A 13,321-nucleotide genomic window follows, 5' to 3' on the forward strand; every position below is an offset into this window, starting at 1 on the left:
ATGGGGCACTGTGATTTTGTGTGAGCAGCCCGTGTCACTCTGTTCATCGTTGTTGTTAAGTGCCTCTGTGTATTTTGACTGATCATTATGTGGGGATTAGTGCTAGATGTAAGCCTTGTCGCTTGGCCTGTGCGCCATATATTCTGTGATCTGCGTTTAGTTTAGTTATTCATTTTCTAGCCAGGACAGACTTAGGGATGCTATTGTTTTGTATTTCAGTTTGGTTTCCAGTACCTTTTATTTTGAATAGCATCCTCCTCCCTTAGTTCCTCCTGTTCTTTGGTGAAAGAACAGGAGTGAAATCTGGTTATTTATGCTGCTTTCCCCTCCCTCCCGGGGTCGTAACATAATTTGGACCCACAAATCATATTATTATTATTATTAGTAGTAGTAGTAGTAGTAGTAGTAGTACTAGTAGTACTAGTAGTACTAGTAGGTATAAGTGTTAGCCAGGTGTTACCTGACAAAAAGCACCCAATGGTAGGCCTCACCTGGGAGAATCTATGAGAAAATATTTATTTAACTTTTATAAAAAAAAAAATATTGTGCAAAGAAAATGCTCTTGCTATTGAAAATAAAAGCCTTGTGGTCTTGGAACTTGGCTAGACTAGTGTGTTAGCCTAGAGATTTGCAATAGAGGGCACTAGTTGGAAAACTCTTGGCAGACAGTTGCCGCAGGTCACTCACAAGTAATGACAAGGTCACTCACTATTAAGTCAATGCAAGATGGAGCGGCGAGTATGAAGTGGACCAGCTATCCGAATGTTTAAAAAGAGAGAAAATTGAAAGAGGCTGATATTTTAAATCAAGTCTCTCGAACTTGCCCAGGAGCCGACTGGCTCATAACCGTCCAAGTATATAGTGTAATAAAACTGACAACTGTTGGTCAATCATTTGAGTTACCTCCATTTATAAAGCTCTTTCTTCGGAGCCTGAGTAGCAGATCAATTTCTTACCCTTATGACATAAAAAAGTGCTGCTATGTGACCCTGCTCTATAAAAAGGTGATAATTGGTTTGGAAATTACTTAACACAGAATGAAGCTTCGAGCTGCAAGACCAACTCAACATTTTTTTTATTATTAATGATTAAGAAAATACTTACTTTGCTCACCTGCCATAATGTGACAGAATACAACAAAAAATAAAACAGGAGAACTTCTCTCCCAGTTTAAACAAGTGTTTTGCAATTTTTAGCAAATGGATCGACTTCCATTTTTAAATGGTTTAAATTGAAAATGTATGATAGTGCATATAATTTCTTCTGTACATACAGTTAGCATATCCTACAATGTTTCTCATGTTATCCTCTATTACCGATATAAAGATACAAAGATAGATATAAAGATGTTACTTTAATAATGCATCATGTTAAGGGAAAACGTTTGTCAGGATGAATTTAAGAATACGTAGGATTGAACTCAACATTCTGCAGTGGTGCTGACCTCAGGTTCAAAGATGAAATGAATAATTTAGAACTGCTGCCCTGGAGGCTCCATCCCAAAGAAATGATTTGAAAGGTTTTCAAATGATCGGGAGATTCCACAGTTTAATTAAAAATTAACTTCCAATGATTAATTGACATTCATGATAAGATGATCTTAACCGGCTGGTGCAGTAGCTAAAGACCGTTTCACTTAGAGTATAGCAGCCAACAATGATACTCATCAAAACTGTAAGGCTTAATGCCTGTTACTAGTTCAATTAACTTGTCCATGATTAATAATCACCAACTGTTTTTCACTATTATATTGCGATGAAAGATTGTTCGATATATGTAATGAAAAAAGGACTTGCCAGATAATAGAGTTGGTAAAGCTGGTTCCATGTAGGGCAAAGGGCCCAATGTAGGGACCTGTGGTCCTTTGCTGTATTTTTCCCTTCTCTCTCTACTTCCCTTCAAGCTTCACTGTCCTTTTCATTAATGGCAATGAAAAATGTATCTTTGGGGGAAAAAAGGACTTGAGTCAAATTTGACTTGACTACTTCAGTTTTAATTACCTTTTCTTTTTTATTATCTCACATTCATGTGAGAACATTCTCATTAAATCTAAAAATGTCTGAACAAAGTTGAATACAATGCAATTATTTAAATTATATCAGCTTCTATCATTCTCTCACTTCAACATCAGTAAAAATGGGAGGTGGGTGGAAGAAAGCTTTTTTCTAAATTCACATGTCTGAAGGTATTGCTTTCGACGTTGTCCCTGTAAAAGTATCATAATCAGTGCAGGTGTGGGTGCAAAAAAGTCTAATTGTACGAGGGAAGAAGAAAAATTCAACTATGAATGCTAAAACTATAGACTTAACATAAAGGGAATGCGATGAATATGGGGTTTAATTTTTATGAGGGGGGACATTTCGCAGTTTCAATGCTTGACTGAAGTGGAAAAATTGATGCATCAATCAAAGCAAAATATCTCATAGTGAGATTGCAGCAGACTTCGCAAATTACTCATGGTGAGCTTGAAGCATGAGATCCAAACTTTCCCTGAAGCATTACAGAGACTGAAAACAGCTGGAGACAAAAAGTATCAGATCTGCATGGAGGAGACAGTTTAGAAAATTGAATCCAGACACGAAAAAGTTATATAAACCTGATGCTCTTGCCAGCTTAGGTTCAACTGGCACCTACTTCCTCTCGTCTCTAGAGAACAAGTACTACCAACTGTTAATCTGGATAATATTCACAACACAGGATGGAAAAAGTACATTCATTTGATGATCCGACTGTGACGGAGAGTCATCTTGAAAAACACCAGGACACAAACTGAAGAAAATAAAAAGAGTTCTGGGTCCACACATACAAGAAATGTATGAAGACATTTCTTGAAGCAATGCTTTTACAATGTTTTCAAAGAAAACTTTTAAAGAGCGAAAAAGATCCTATAGGGAAAGTTTTTTTTCCGTGTGGATAAGACCTCAAACAACATTCATTTAAATATTCAAACTGCCGCTTTTCTTGCTGTGACATGTCAGACTGGCTGCTGTGTAAAAGCCCTGTTCCTACAGATGCCCAAGCTTATGATTATCACTTCCAAACCCTTTGCCTTTACAAAGGCTGTGTCAGAAGAAACAGTGTTGTTACAACCTCAAGTGTATTGTTAGGACAACACTGTACTGCAGGAGAGATGATGCTGGTGAGTCAAAGAGATGTAACACAATAAGACAGGCTGGTTGGTCGGAGGTTCACCGTGCTGCAAGATAATCATCCCAAACTTTAGAGGAAAAGCTGACAGAACTGTTCTTTTCAGTCAGCAGACAGACTCTGTGGAGCTGTGTCAGGTGAACTGGGTGGAAGGTTAAAAACACTGCAGCAGTACTCAAATTAGCTTTCCAAAGTATGTAATTTCCATTGGATAAAGGACACAATAAGTGTGTTATAGATTTATTTTCTGTTTTTCCTTTTTTTTCTTATTTATTTCTCAGTATAGCCTATTTCAATCTCATATCACATTGTCATTCCCATATTGCACACAGGAAGTGATTTTTTTGTGTGTGTCAAGATAGACAACAGCAACATGGTGCAAGCAATACAAGGTGGCTGCAAGCAGGTAGGGGTATGACTGAAATCATAAAGTATTCTACTGCTTATTCAGCAGCTTATTCCATCCCACCTGCCCCTGCACTGCTGGTGTATACACACAAATGCTCCCTCGATTTCCTTTGCAGATGACAGACGCAGCATGCCAATAAGGATTTATGTTGTTTCACAGAGCAGCTTTAATTTTATAGTACACTGAGACAGATTTTAAAACAGCTGGAAATCTGGAAGTGTTCTAAGCCCAGTAATGCACTATGTATACAATTATGTGACTTCGATACTCTACTCCAACTCTCTGCTCTTTATTCAACTTGTACAGCATATTCTTGAAACCTTGCTATGTTAACAGATTTTGCTCCATTTTCCTCACACTACACTAAGATGTCATTCATCAGCATGCAGATAGTGCCCGTGTATGCAGCTCATTCTCACTCACCTGTTGCTAATGTGCTAAAGTTGCAGCACAAGGGACAGAAAGCTTTGTCCATCTATAAGCTCAGTTTTAAAAGACAAAATTTTTTTTTTGAGAGTGCTAGAAACAAAAGCCCTTTGTTGTGTTTCTTGATACAGACAGACACCCCTTATATGGATTTGAACCATGTGCCTGTGAGGGTAATGGATGGGCTAATAGTCAGGGAGGAAGGATAAGGGGAATGCAATCCCCCCCTGTTAACACAATGACAAAAGTGCATCCCCATTGTTAACCTGGCATCCTCCCGCTCACTATCCCCAAGGCTATACCCGCCACCAAGAGACATATTTTCTAATACCAACTCCCAGCATAATAATGCACCGTGTCACAAAGCAAAAGTCGTTTGAAAGTAGTTTCATGAATATGACAATGAGTTCAGTGAACTTCAGCGGCCTCCCTAGTCACCAGACGTGACTCTCATAGAACACCACTGGGATGTGGTAGAACAAGAGACTGGTAGTAGGATTGTGCAGCTGACAAATCTGCACAAATGATGGGATGTACCAGGATCAGTGCCATAATGTAAATCACAATGATTAAAACAGCTAAATAAACAGGGTTGATTAAGAATTATCTACACATCTTCTTTTTTTTTTTTTTTAAACAATTGTTTTCAGATAAAGCTTTAATTCATATGATATAATTGCCGTTTTTTCGCCTTAACACTGAGGATTTGCTTAGATACTGCACATGTGCTGCTGAGAATGTTTTGGCTGTTGAATACCTCAACAGCAAACATCTTACTCCGAGACCTGACTTCCCAACTTTCTCATTTATGCACATTTTAATTTCTTCTACATATTTATCTTCTCCCCCCCACTGTTGCTATACCTGCCACGCTTTCTGTTCTTGCATTGCACATACAGTTTACAACACAGACTGGCAGATTTACTGCTTTAATATTGAAAGACACAGTAGGCAAGAACTGCTTCTCATTTGGAGCCTGCAAGCATCAATTTTTTCCAGTGTCAGGAGTCTCCAGTAGATTGTATCCACAGTGCAGCTTTGATCATTTTTTTGAGTTGGGGCAGAATTTACAAAAGCCCCCCCCCCCATCCCCCTTTTTTCATTAAATCTTTGCTTTGGGTTTCAGGTAGTGTTTAATCAAACATGAGACATTTTGCCTGCTCCCTTCTTTTGTACCCTGTTGATCAGCTCCACCAGCCACGTTAAGGTGAATGATTTTAGACTATCAAAGTCTGGTCCTGTGAACATGGAAGCAGACCTGAATAAAGGATGCACTGAGGAAATTGCCAGAGAGGTCACGGTCTCCCCCATACACTCGTGTTGTGTTTGCAGATGTCACATACAACAATGATTTTATACATACAGTATACATCAGTTTCTGGTGGGCTCACATTTGTCCTCAGGTGGACAATAGAAAGTATCTTTAAATCAATTCACCATCTTGTCATATATACTGTTGTTATACATATTCATCATTCTAGCTGTCCTGAATACACCTTACTATAGCTTTTATATCTCATTTCTCTCCAATTTTGGAAATAATAACCTTTACATGATGAAGTTTTTTCTGCATTTCACTTCTGCTTGTCATTCTGGTGGTGTGGTAAGATTTTAAAATCGTTTTATCAGATGACCGATGTGCTATTTTTCTTTGACAGATCAGCCCACCTGGCCACAGGGAGAGATGTCATGCAAGCTGATGCCCAGGACCTCATTATCCTCCAGCTAAAAAAAGAACTCAACACCTGGATATCTATAAGTAGAAACTCTACAAGTGATGGATGGACGCATGTACATGACACATATACAGGGCCTCCTTAACTTTATTATTTTGTGGTGTGCTTAATATTTGCCAATTATGAAACTGATCTGTTTAATAACTGATTGCCCATTTAGCAACACTGAGCCCAGGTACTATTGTGTGGAAAACCATAACTTGGGGACTAAGGGAAGGGCGGGTTAATGGGAAGATTATATTGAAAAAAATGAAATGAGACTCCCCTCATCATAACTGAACCCAGCCAAGTTAAGCCACATGGGGAAGGAGGAGAATAAAGACAGAATTGTGTAAGAGGTATAGAGAAAAAGAAATTAGAGCAGGATGCAAAAGTAGACAAAATGAAAGCAGAGGAAAGGATGGAGACAATAAGAAGACAGGAGGATGCAACGTTTTGGCGCGACCCTTTGCCTCTCAATTCTAATTAGACTAGGGCTGAACAATGAATCGAAATTGTATTGAAATACAGCCTACAGCAAACCATAGCAGTGTCAAAATATCACTTTTGATTTATTATTGTCTTGATCTATACACATCTGATTCTACAGACTGAATAGAACATCTTTGTTTCTCACAGATCTCCACAAATATCACACAGTATGAGAATAATGATGTAAAAATGACCATTCCCTCTGATATCGCGGATCATATCGCAATCGCAGTTAGATATTTATTCAAAATCGTCCAGCCCTAAATGAGATTGAATGTTTTTACTTACATTGAATTGCTGAACTCGATCACAGTATTTGCTCTATGTTAATTTTGCTGCACCAAGCGTGACCAAATGTTCAGTTCACAGGTTTGTGTCCAAAACTTTCCATCACACTGATGTAACAACTACAGAGATGCCATCCCTTTATACTGTACATACAAGAAGTCTTCTTCAATAGAGAAGAAATCTGAAATTGGTCTCAGATTTTGGAGCCTATACTGTGCATTAAACATTTATACAAAACTGTGAGCTGTAACACGTAACAATTATCACTCGTCAGCTCGAGCAAGTTGGGTCGTACCCTTAATAATATTATTTACAGCACATTCCCCACATGAGCAAGCACTTAGCAACAGCGGCAGGGGGAAAAAAATGCCCTTTAAACACAGACACCTTGTGCATAGCCAGTCTCTTGATGGAAAGCAGAGTTGGGTTGAGAGAGGGCAGAGAAAGGAGGGTAAAGAAGGAGAGGAAAGAGAACACAGCACCAAGTCATTTCCACAAGAAGGTCTATTACTTGTAATAAAAAAAAAAATGTAGAAATGTATGTTAAGCATACTGTCCCAGAGTATGAACCTTGATTTGTGATACACTCCTTGTACTTCGGAGTATAAAATAGTGCTCCCACCCCTCACATAAAAATAAATTGCCTATGGATATAATCCTGCCAGAATTATTCATCTGGTAAAACAAATTTACAAGGACACAGAGTTCAAAATGACCTATGCCGGAGAAATCATGTGCATCATACTGGCTGTTTATGCAATGTGTTTTTTGGTGTGTGTGTGTGTTTGTCCAAAGCAAAAAACAACCCCAAAAACCCCAGTATGACAGTATTAATAGCTTGGTTATTTAGTCTAGTCGAGAACAAAAACAACATTGTTTCCCAAGCTACTTATATGCTTCTGTATTCCTTTCACTGTTTCTTTTGTGCCATCTATAAAGTCGCCTTTTTATTTGATACCCAAGAGAGTAACATGGAGAAAGAAAGCAACAGACAGGCAGATGGTGTTGTTTTTCTCTCACCACTACACTGTGCAATTAGATAACATCATGATGACAAGTCTATAACAACGTATTTGTCTCCTAATATTCAAATGAGTCCAAAGTGGTTACTCATCTGTTTGCACATCCGTAGGAAAAACTAATATTTTTTGCTTAATTAATCCACAAGTGTTGTGATGTTATAGATTTACAGAGAGAGAAAAAATCTGCCAAATATTTGTTTTACTTTCACAAAAGATATAAAACTTAATTTAATTTGGACATTAACTGGGTGCCGATGAAATATTTGTACAATATTAATTTCTGACTTCAATTTCTCAAGATGGATGAGCACAAATTAACATTTCAAGAACAGCCTGTACCTTCCTGCTAAACAGGGTCTGACACAGTAGTGTGCCGTGTTTGCAGGGTCACCTTTCTGTCAAAGTTGCTTCAGTCAGCTGGGCACAGTGTGCAGTAGGAATCACAAGTTGCAGTAGTTGCGTTTCATCATTAACACCAAGCATGTAAATGCTGCCCTGTGTTGTTGTCAACAGTGGACGCAGCCTTTTTGAGACATAAAAAGTGCTCGGCAGGTGCACGTGAAATGTCAACATATCTTTGTTATCGGTGTAACCAAAAAAAAAAAAATCAATAATTGTAACTATGAATTCATTCAGAGCCAGACAGGATAGATATCGTTATGTCGCAAAGATTCTTTTTTTCCAAGCGTCAATAGAGAGAGCCGTGACTCTGGGGGCAGGGACGATGTCAACACAGTGTTTCTGTGCAGAATTTACAATAGACATCATTTACAAAAGGAAAAGTAACTATGAAATTAATCTCTCAGTCATAATCAGAGTTGCAGACTGTCTCGCTGTCAAAGATTATTGCCCTGTACCTCTTTCTGACAAGATGCTAAATGGTCTGTATTGACCACTGAAAGCTGCTTTTCACTATACCTTTGCCATTCACCCATTCTATGTGTCTATGTGCAGCGCATTTTTCTATCCTATATCTTTCATACCCATTCACACGCTGCTGGCACAGCAGTCAGGAGCAACTTTGGGGTTAAGTGTCTTGCAGAGGAGCAGGGAATTGAACCCACAACCTTCTAGTTGAAAGACACTGTTGCTGCTGTTTGGATTGAATAAGAGTAAATATAAGCATGGATGCCTCTGATTATAATCAAGGTTCTTTTCATTATGAAGTGTTGTTGATTCAAGTTGTTGTTCTATCCATTGATTAGATTGTATGCATCACCTTGCTATGTTTCATTATTCAAGCTCTATTTATAGCAAGTCATGAACTTGGTTCAAAATGACCCAATGATGGAGACAATTTTGATTGGCTATTCTATAGAATGCATTTCTTGTGCATGGATGTCAAATAAATAAATAAATAAATAAACCCTAATAAAAAGGGGAGGTGTCACTGATGCAGCTTTCATCTCTGTCCTGTATTTTAATAGAGGTGTGATGCATGTGGTCTTTTGTTTGCTCTAAATACCTGAAGGAACTGTTAAACAGAAATGCACTGTGTCACAATAAAGAATACCTCCACGGCAGATTTAAGACCTGAATAGAGTTTAAAACAGTATTCTTACTTGTTTATTAAATGGCGTATGTTCTCCACAGCCTAAAACATGAGTATCCTGTATTTAATTATCTATCCATAAAAAAACTTTACTGCTATTATTTACTCTCAGAGATTTTGATCAAGGCCAAGCAGGGACCAGCACTTCGACAATGAACAAAATGTTGCTGACACACGAGGACTGCGCATAATTTCACTCCCAGTAAAAGTAATGGGAATCAAAATCAAAACTTCCTGCAGCCACAGAGGATATTCCACACAATAATTGCTCTACTCAAACATTTAACTGCCCTCCAGTTCAAATGCAAAGAAATGGCAGAAAAAGAAATGGAACAGCAAATATTTAATTGCTTCTCAGTGACTTAAACATCAATTTTAAAGATGCTACAATGACCTATCCAAAAGACATGACTCAGTGAACAATGTGGAAACATGAAACTCTTTCTCCTTTCGTGCCTCTCTGCTTTCCCCCACTTTTCTTCCTTTACCCTCAGTTACATAAGGGGAAGAAATGTCGGGGAGACATAATTTCAATGTAGCACAATTTCCAATGAAACATTCAGCACAGTGTTTTCTCCTGCTTCAGTTGTCCCCTCCCACTCCATTAGTGGACCACTGCTCATTCAGGAAGCACACACTGTTATTAAATCTGTTATTAAATCTTTTTTTCAATTTAAGCTGGGGATGGACTTAAATTGACATAGGTAATTTTGATTATACATTTGTGAGTCACAGATCTCATGTATCATGTAATGATAAAGGCACTGACCACATGCACAAAGTGCAATGCATGCACTTTGCATGCTCTGACCCAATTAGTTTTGTGCAGATTGGTCAATGTACAAATTTTGCACCACTTTCATGCATTTCCCTTATTTTATAAAAATTGTTCACCAGTCCTGATTTGCGTGCCAATTTTGGTACATTTTAACGAACCTTTAGTACCTCAAATATGCAATCCTTTGGGGAGGCCACATACACTAGATGAAAATTCGAATGTGTATTTTTTATTTTTTTTAATACACGTGTTAAAACGTGGCGACTCAAGCCTGGTCCTCTTTCCTCTGCCTGTCCACGAGTAAAAAACAAAATGTGTTGGTCACATACGACCCTTGCAGAACAATTGGTTTCTGAATCACAACAATCTCACGTTCATTCAGAAATTGCAGACGGCGATAATACACCCATGAAGATCACCACTCCTGAAAAATTATAAATAAAGATATCGTAATCTACAGAATAGGCAACTAGCAACATTACGGAACACACGCCAACACTGCACCCTGGCAAACTGGCCGATTAAGTCCAAGCAGACGAGTGTTTCCTATTTTTTGCCTCCCTCCACATCGCGGGCTTTACAGCGGCCTGTCAGAAGGCTATTACGGACAAACTGGTACACTTTACTTGCAAAGACATGAGAACAATTAACATCTCGCAGGGGTCCGGTTTCAAAGACTTCACTCAAGAGCTTGAGCCAAGGTACATGGTTCCTAGCCGTGCGGCCATCAGCGACAGAGTTGCCACAGAGGCATATGTGACAGTCACCACACATTCCATAGACATAGACATAGATATAATTCTCAAAACGACCGACGCTCAGATGAGCCACACTGCCGAAAAGTTGCCAGATGCATTGGCGACAAACTCGCGAGAGTAGAAAGTGAGTCATGAGTCAGCGCTCTCCATAACCACGGACAACACAGCTAATAATATTAACGCCGTCTAGAGGCACCTGCAGGCCGCCAGTGTCCCATGCATGACCCAGTGGACAGAACATATAACAACCACATATTAAGTTAAAATGTATTAAAATTTGAATTAAAATTTTGAATTAACATTTTTAATTAAAAAATGCAAATATTAAAAAATATAAGGAATGGAACTCGAATGGGATTGTAGATTGTAAACCCACAACTAAATTGGTGGTATAATTCCACAGCTTTTCACTTTCAATGCAAATTGTTGTGAAGCCTCATGAGTCATGATTGGACCAGAACTATGTCAGTTTTTGCAACCCTTTCACCAATCACTTCTCTGCTGTCCACATATGTTCCATATAAAATTGTGTTTATTTTCCTCTAAAGGAGAACATTTTCCCTCATTCTATGTCAGTTTTGCAGTTCAGTTGTGATTGTGTTTCTGTCCTTCTTTATTTTTGTAGTTAGGGATTTGTTTTGCTACCTCAGACAGGTTCTGTTTTGAGCTGCTTTGTACTGGTGTGGGTTTTCTTTCTTTTCACACACTGTGTGTGTGTATGTGTTTTTAATCACTGAAAAAATGGCAGGAAATTGAGTTTATGGCTCAATTTAAATCAGAAACACTGACATTTTCCTGCACAGTCTGAGGAATTGTTTTCTTTTTCCCCACATGGAGGGAAGAATTACATGCTATATTTGTTGTCAAGGTGAAATTATGCACGTTTCCTATTCATGGAGGAAACTTTAAATTTAGTTGTGTGAATAACTGGAGGGGTGTTAAACATAGTGCCAAGACCTCTGGGTATATTGCATGTTGTAGTCAGCATGTTATTAAAACTGATTGTACCTGATGTGTAAATTGTAACTTATTTATTCAGCTTCATGAGCTCCCTGTCTCGCTAAAAACTGTAACTGTAGACTTGCACAAATGACAGCTATTTATACTTCAGCCCTTTTGCAATATTGCCGCACTCACGTGATTATTTGATTATTGTAATCAGGAGCATAATCAGTTTCTTAATGCAAGAGATTTTTGAGGGACTGACTTAGTTACAAAATAAAAAATTACCATACATCCAATCACTTATCAAATCAACCTTATATTAAACTGAGCATGTTTCAGGCCATTGAATTAACTCAGTTGCTTGACGTGACATAATGTAATTTACCACACATTTTCTCTTTTACTATGGACACAAGCACATGTTGTCATGCAGGACATCTAAGAACAAATACCTGCGACCTTTCTATTGGATGTTATTATTGCTACGCATCCCGAGGATGTACAACGTCAATGTCATCACATTTATTCAGAACTTTATGACTGACCTGGATATTTAATTTGAAATGTGACACAAATCCCTACAAACAATACACACTGCCCGAGCTGTCATTTTTCTCTACAAATGTAATGAGTCAGAATAATGGCTAAATAAAGATAATGTTTATATACATGGAGCTTTAAAGCCACAATACTGAATCATATCCACTCTCAAAGGGTCATATCAGAGCTTCCCTTCATACACAATAGCATGACACTAATTAATAACTGACCACCAAACAATAAGCAACAGCTGAATTCAATTAACAGTGATATTGTTAATTAACCCATTCAACTACCAGTTAAGAAAAATACTCAAAATTGGCAAATGTAATTCAAAAACTGTATAATAGCTACAAATGTTTTTTGTTTTTTTTTTCAATATTACAAGTTCACTGTATGTTCCATGTAAGGGCACAGTACTTATAAAAGTATACTGAGACAGACCGTGACGGAGCGACTCGTCATTGACACCCACACACACCAGCTGATTAGAGCTCGCGCGCGCACACACACACACATACGCCCACTCACCTGTTTTCGCTGTTTCCCCGTTGTGTCTCGACAGTTTTCCTCCTCGTTGTAGTTCGTCAACGATGTATACCTGCCGCTCCGACATAACCACCCTGTTTCCATCATCTTTTATCCGGTTCAAATTCATTAACTTCCTCCCGCTCTTCGTCCACCGTTCGCACCGGCAGCAGTCCAAATATTATTCACGTCACCGGCGCACTTAAATGACGTCAGTGGCGTGCTGTCACTAAGTTTGTAGTTTCTTCTGCCAGTATTGTTGGTTAGGGAGCGTCCAGCTCCTTTAAAATGAAAATATTAAATGTAAAGAACACTGACATTAGGCATACACTAAACCATGGAAATGCATTTCAACCCCTCAACATTTAAGAAAATCGTCTTAAGTCGAGTCTTTTACCAACGTTAGTCCAAAACATTTGCGTTTTAAGTCAGACTTAAGTCACGTGGCTTGACTCACCTCTGCTATTTAGGGCTATATGCTTGGATACTTTTTTCACAATCATTATTGTCATTAAGTTCATAATCCATAAACTAACAGTGGCTTTAAAAATACAGTACATCAGGATGGTATCGAAAATGAAAATAAAAACAATCACCCATTCAATTATCCACCGTTGAAGTAAAAGCAAATAAATTCAACCCCAACCTCTTTCCATTAAGAAATGCTGTCCCTCATCTTAACTCTTATTTTAGTGAGTTATTCTCCTGTTTTACAGTGAAA

The sequence above is a fragment of the Solea solea genome, chromosome 2 (genome assembly GCF_958295425.1).
Source record: "Solea solea chromosome 2, fSolSol10.1, whole genome shotgun sequence".
Classification (NCBI taxonomy): Eukaryota; Metazoa; Chordata; class Actinopteri; order Pleuronectiformes; family Soleidae; genus Solea; species Solea solea.